The following is a 6,786-nucleotide window of genomic DNA, read 5'->3' as shown; positions in this document are numbered from 1 at the left end:
TTTGAGGCAGAGTCTCGCTCTGTAGCCCAGGCTTTAAGTAGTGCAGTGGCGCGATCTCGGCTCACTGCAAGCTCCGCCTCCCGGGTTCATACCATTCTCCTGCCTCAGCCTCCCGAGTAGCTGGGACTAGAGGAGCCCACCACCACGCCCAGCTAATTTTTTATATTTTTAGTAGAGACAGGGTTTCACCATGTTAGTCAGGATGGTCTCGATCTTCTGATCTCGTGATTCGCCCACCTTGGCCTCCCAAAGTGCAGGGATTACAGGTGTGAGCCACCGCGCCCGGCCAAAAAATAATTCTTAAAAAATTAACCAGGAGTGTAGTCCTAGCTCCTCAGGAAGCTGAGGTGGGAGGACGCCTTGAGCTCAGGAGGTTGAGGCTGCAGTGAGCCAAGGTCATGCCGCTACACTCCATCCAGCCCAAGAGACAGAGACCCTGTCTCAAAATAAAAATTAAAAAAAGAATCACAGCTTATGAATCAATTTAGGAAAAATCTCATTTGTGTCCATAAAATTAAGGCAAAAAAGAAACAAAAAAGAAATATCTTTTTTTTTTTTTAGACCTGTTGCCCAGACTGGAGTACAATGGCATGATCTTGGCTCACTGCAACCTCCACCTCCTGGGTTCAAATGATTCTCCTCCTGCCACAGCCTCCCAAGTAGCTGGGGTTACAGGCACCCGCCACCATGCTCAGCTAATTTTTTGTGTGTTTTTAGTAGAGACAGGTTTCACCATGTTGGTCAGGCTGGTCTCGAACTCCTGACCTCATGATCCACCTGCCTTGGCCTCCCAAAGTGCTGGGATTACAGACGTGAGCCACCGCGCCCAGCCGCAAAAGAAATATCTTCATAAAGATATTTCTATTTATTGATTTCTAGATAAAAGTCTGGCACAGGCTTTCTCAATCACCGTGGCACTAGTTGCATCGGAGACCAGGTGATTCTTTGCCATGGGTGGCCGTCATGCACATTGCAGGGTCTATTCCAGCATCTTGCTAGGTTCCCGTAGCACCTCACTCCCCACAACACTGAGTTGTGACATCCAAAAATATCTCTGGACATTGCCAAATGCAACCTGGGAGCAACATGACTTCCCGTTGTGAGCCACTGTCCTAGAGGAAGAAAGTGGGAACAGTCTCTCCCTCTGGGAAATGAGGCTGGAATGGAGAAGAGTGAAGAGAAAGCTACTTTCTTTTTCTTTTTTTTTTCTGAGACGGAGTTTCACTCTTGTTGCCCAGGTGGGACCTCTGCTCACTGTAACCTCTGCCTCCCAGGGTTCAAGCAATTCTCCTGCCTCAGCCTCCCAAATTGCTGGGATTATAGGCATGCGCCACCATGCCCGGCTAATTTTGTATTTTTAGTAGAGACTATGTCATGGGATTTCACCATGTTGGCCAGGCTGGTCTTGAACTCCTTACCTCAAATGATCCACCTGCCTTCGCCTCCCACAGTGCTGGGATTACGTGAGCCACTATGCCCGGCCAAAAGCTACTCTCTTTATACCCTTCTCTGATGCTGAAACTTTTAAATCATGACTGAGTATTAAATTTCAGGGCTAGGCATGGTTACTCCTGTAACCCCAGCACTTTGGGAGGCCAAGGCGGGCAGATCACCTGAGGTCAGGAGTTTGAGACCAACCTGGCCAACATGGCGAAACCCCATCTCTACTGAAAATACAAAAATGAGCCCGGCATGGTAGCACACGCCTGTAATCCCACCTACTCGGGAGGCTGAGACAGGAGAATCACTCGAACCTGGGAGGTGGAGGTTGTAGTGAGCAGAGATCGTGCCATTGCACTCTAGCCTGGGTGACAAGAGTGAAACTCCATCTCAAGTAAATTAAGCAATTTATTATAGAAATAGAAAAAAAATTGAGATAGAAAAAAATTAAAAATTAAGAAGAATAAATACATAAATAAATAAATTCATAATTAAAATGAGTATATTGTTCAAATAAATTACCTCTCACAATGGACCACTACATAGTCATTAGAGGAATTAGGTAAATCTTACTAACTCTGTGACATACAGCATCGGCATTTAAACCTTTGAATGCAGGATCCCTCCATACACTTAATTGTAGAGAGCTGGTGGCTCACACTTGTAATCCCAACACTTCGGGAGACCAAGGTGAGACAGTCATTTGAGGCCGTGGGTTTGAGACTCCATCTTTACAAAAAAAAAAAAAAAAAAAAAACAATTAAAATACTAGCTGGGCATGATGGTGCGCACCTGCGGTCTTTGCTACTCAGGAGGCTGAGATGGGAGGATTTCTTGAACCTGAGAGTTCAAGGTTGCAGTGAGCTATGATAGCACCACTGCACTTCAGCTTGGGCAGCAGAGCAAGACCTTGTCTCTAAAAATAAAAGAAAAATTGTAGGGGACCCCGAAGAGCTTTTTACATTTGTGCTATGTCTATTGATATTTTGCATATTTGCAATTCAAACTGAGAAAAAAAATCCAAAATACGTATTTAAGTAAAATAATCAACTTATTGTATATTTACATAAGCAACTTATTTTAATAAAAATAACTATAGTTTCCAAAATAAAAAAAATTATGTAATGGTATTGGTTTATATTTTTTAAAATCAATTTAACATTTGACTCAACAGAAGAAAGTCAGTCTCTTGTCTGCTTCTGCGTTCAATCGTGTTCTTACTTCTTGTGAAACCTCCAGACTCTATACACTCATGAGAGAATAAGAACAAAAAAAAGGAAAATATCTTAGTATTACGACAAAAACGCCTTTGACCTTGTGAACTTCTTAAATGGGTCTCAGGAACGTCCCGGCTCCCTGGGACACACTTTGAGAAACACTGGTATGTAGTATCGTCCTGTAAATCACTGTGGTCTAAGGGGGGCAATATAGGGTAGGGTGGAAGCACTTAGGTAGACCCTGATGCAGGCTTGGAAGCTCAGGGAAGGCTTCCTGGTAGAAGGAGCATGTAAGTTGAATCTCAAGAGTGGGCAGAACCCAGCACGGTGGCTCATGCCTGCAATCCCAGCACTTTGGGAGGCTCAGGTCAGGGATTGCTCGAGCTCAGGAGTTTGAGACCAGCCTGGGCAACATGACGAGACCCCGTCTCTACCAAACACACGCACACACACACACACACACAAACAAAATAGCTGGGGGGGGGGGTGGTGCTTGCCTGTGGTCTCAGCTACTGGGGAGACTGATGTGGGAGGATGGCTTGAGCCTGGGAAGTCAAGGCTGCAGTGAGCCAAGATTTTGCCACTACACTCCAGCCTGGATGACAGAGCAAGACCCTGTCTCAGACAGAAAAAACGAGTGGATAGGGAGTTTGCCATATGGCTGAGAGATGGAAGGGGATTCCACGGAAGGAGACCACCCAGGAAACCCTCAGCACAGGAAGGAGCTGGGAACGGTAGGGAAGACAACTGCAGTCTGCCGGAGGCAGCAATGGGGGCGGCATACGATGAGACTGGTGTTCTTAGCAAAAGGACACAGGTGAGGAGCTTAGATTTACTCCTAAGGGCAATAGGGAGATATAGGTCCTTGATAAATAAATGGAACCAGTTGGCTTCAATATACACAGAGGGCCGGGCATGGTGGCCCACACCTGTAATCCCAGCACACTGGGAGGCCAAGGAGGGCAGATCAACTGAGGTCAGGGTTTGAGACCAGCCTGGCCAACATGGTGAAACCCTGTCTCTACTAAAAATACAAAATTAGCCAGGAATGGTGGCATGTACCTGTAATCCCAGTTACTCTGGGGGCTGAGGCAGGAGAATCACTTTAACACAGGAGGTGGAGGTTGCAGTGAGCCGAGATCATGCCACTGCTCTCCGCCTGGGCAACAGAGCAAAATTCGTTAAAAAAAAAAAAAAGAAAAGAAAAAAAAAAGCTGGGCACGGTGGCTCACGCCTGTAATCCCAGCACTTTGGGAGGCCAAGGAAGGCAGTATATGTACCCACACACACAAAGGTATACAGCTTAGTGGGTAAGTATTGGAGACACAAGAGACTCTCGGGATTCAAATTTTAGCTTGACCACTTACTAGCTGTGTGACCAGGAGAAAGCTAATTACCCTCTCTGTGTCTCAAGATCTCATTTATAAAATGAGAATGATTCTAAGAGTACCAAACCTCCTGGGGTTATAGAATGTAAAAGGCTTAGGACTGAAACACACAATGGCTGGCATGTAAGCACTCAATAAATTATGCAATTAATTTATGCAAACAATTGTTATTAAGCAGGCTTGGAAAACAGTAGAGTTATATAACGTACTAAACGAGCCCCATCATGCATTCTCATTTGAAACTGGAAGGCACCGAACGATGTGCATTACATGATAAATGTATACAATAAAAATGTGTATACCACATACTCATCCGTATGTGGATTTAAACACATGCATATATGCTTGACTATGCATAGAGTATTCCTGAAATTAAAAACTAATAATACCTCAGGGAGAGGAGGATTTCAGAATGTTAGGACATCCTGACTCACTTTGGATAAATAAAGGTGGAACTTTTCACAGCATTTCTTTAAAACAAAACAAAAAAACTCACCAATCCTGAACTGTGGGATTGCATTCCATTTTCAAAGTTTAATAAACAAAAGAACTAGCTTGATTTTTTAAAAGAACACAAACCTTAGGATTTTGGGTTGTTAACTTTCCCATAGTGTTAGCAAATATCTAGCATTTGCATCACCGCAGCCCATCCTGCAGGCAAGGCAGACAGCACCAATTGAGCAGCACGGCAGACAGCACCAATCAATGGCGACATTCTTTCCCACCAAGCAGATGCTCAGAATCCTTCTAATACTGGGCTCCAAGCAACCAGTACGAATCGCTTAGTTTTGACAACGAAGCTGAAACATGATTTGCAATCCCAAATCTCAAGCAAGACCTCCAGAAATTTGTGAAATTATTGAAAATGACTCAGAATAGTTCCCTCCGGGAGTCCAGTCCTGCTGACTGAGAACTTTCCCGCTAACTAACCCCCACCAACCTCCCTATTCCAGAGGGATTTGGAATCCTTCTAAACCAACCACTGCCCTCGGTATTTTTTATTTTATTTTTTTACAGAAAACAAAACAAAACAAAAAAACGGAAAGCCCCAGAGGTTAAAAGATTTGCTCAAGGTCACAGAATGAGTTTGCACCAAATCCATAGTAGTAAATTATAACAGCTAAGAGTGTGGGCTCTGAGGTCAGAGAGGCCCGGCATGAATTCTCCTCCGCATCTTACCAGGTGGGTGGCCTCACTTCCCCGAGCCTCGGTTACTTCATCTACAAAATGGGGCTAATTGGAATGCCTGATTCACAGGATGGTTGCAAGGATTCAATCAGCTAATAAATCGAAGGTGCTTAGTGCAGGCCGGGTAGGGTGGCTCATGCCTGTAATTCTAGCACTTTGGGAGGCCAAGGCAGGAGGATCCCTTGAGCCCAGGAGTTCAAGACCAACCTGGGCAACACAGGGAGATCCTGTCTATTTTTTTTTTATGTGCTTAGTGCAGTGTCTGATACCCTAATTATGACCTGATAAATGTGTCTATGGTTGTTAACAGTTGTGACTGTAATAGCAAAAATCGTTTTGATGGATCCTTAAGAGGCCAAATCTAGACAAGGCAAAGAAGGGAAAATCTGGCACAGTGTTTCCTTTACAATACGCTGCAAGCATAAGCTTATCAAACATTTAGGCTGTTCTCAGTCTCTCAGTATAGTGGGTGAGACTGCAGATCGCGGCACCCACTTTCTAAGCCTGCCTCCTTCACCTGCAAAAACGGGGTGATAATTCCTACATAACAGGGCTGCTGTGAATGTCTAATGAGATCACGTAAGGAAGGAAGGCGTCTGGCTCACGGTAAGTGTGCAGTAAATGGTAGCAGTCATTTCTCAACAGAGGGACTGAGCCAAGCATTGGGAAAACCCACCACTTCCTGGTGCAAGGGGGAGGAAGCCTGAGCTTCAGAACCAGATACTTGGTTTTCTTATGATTATTATTTTGAGATGGAGTCTCATTCTGTCGCCCAGGCTGGAGTGCAGTGGCGAGATCTCGGCTCACTGCAGCCTCCACCTCCCAGGTTCAAGTGATTCTCTGCTTCAGCCTCCCGAGTAACTGGGATTACAGGCGTGAGCCACCGCACCCGACTAATTTTTTTGTGTTTTTAAGTAGAGACGGCGTTTCGCCATGTTGGCCAGGCTGATCTCGAACTCCTGACCTCAAGTGATCCGCCCGGCTTGACCTCCCAAAGTGCTGGGATTACAAGCGTGAGTCACCGCACCTGGCCTAAACTTGGTTTTAGCAAATGGCTCTGCCAATTTCCACCTGCGTGATCTTGGATACGTCACTTCACCTCTCTGGACCTATCTGCAAAATGAGGCCAATAAATTGACCGTGCGGGTTTGGGAGGAAAGTTAAAAGCAGCACCGCATGTCGAAGGCAGGCGAGTCATAGCAACAGTACTCTACGTGGTCATAAGAATATCAGGAGAAAGTGTTTATTGATCCTGACCAGTATCATTTACGGTCCTGCATGCTTTACACGGACTGAAGCATAAAGCGCTGTCGTTGATAATTATAAGTCATTTAACAACGACCCATCTAATGTTATTCTGCAGTACTTTAGGCCTGCAACCCTAGAAGCAGAGACCTGGACTAAGGCCCCTGTATTCAATCCCTTCCCTCTGGGCAGGCGGAGAAGTGTTTGAAATAAAGTTTATTGAAGTTTCTGTCGATATTTACATATGATACACGGTAAATAACAGAGCCAGGCCCCCCACCCCACCCTGTCCCCACCCCCAGTGCCCC

The sequence above is a fragment of the Rhinopithecus bieti genome, unplaced genomic scaffold, assembly GCF_001698545.2.
Source record: "Rhinopithecus bieti isolate Rb0 unplaced genomic scaffold, ASM169854v2 scaffold_6949, whole genome shotgun sequence".
NCBI lineage: Eukaryota > Metazoa > Chordata > Mammalia > Primates > Cercopithecidae > Rhinopithecus > Rhinopithecus bieti.
The sequence above is the reverse complement of the archived record's forward strand: the minus strand, read 5'-3'. Positions refer to the sequence as shown.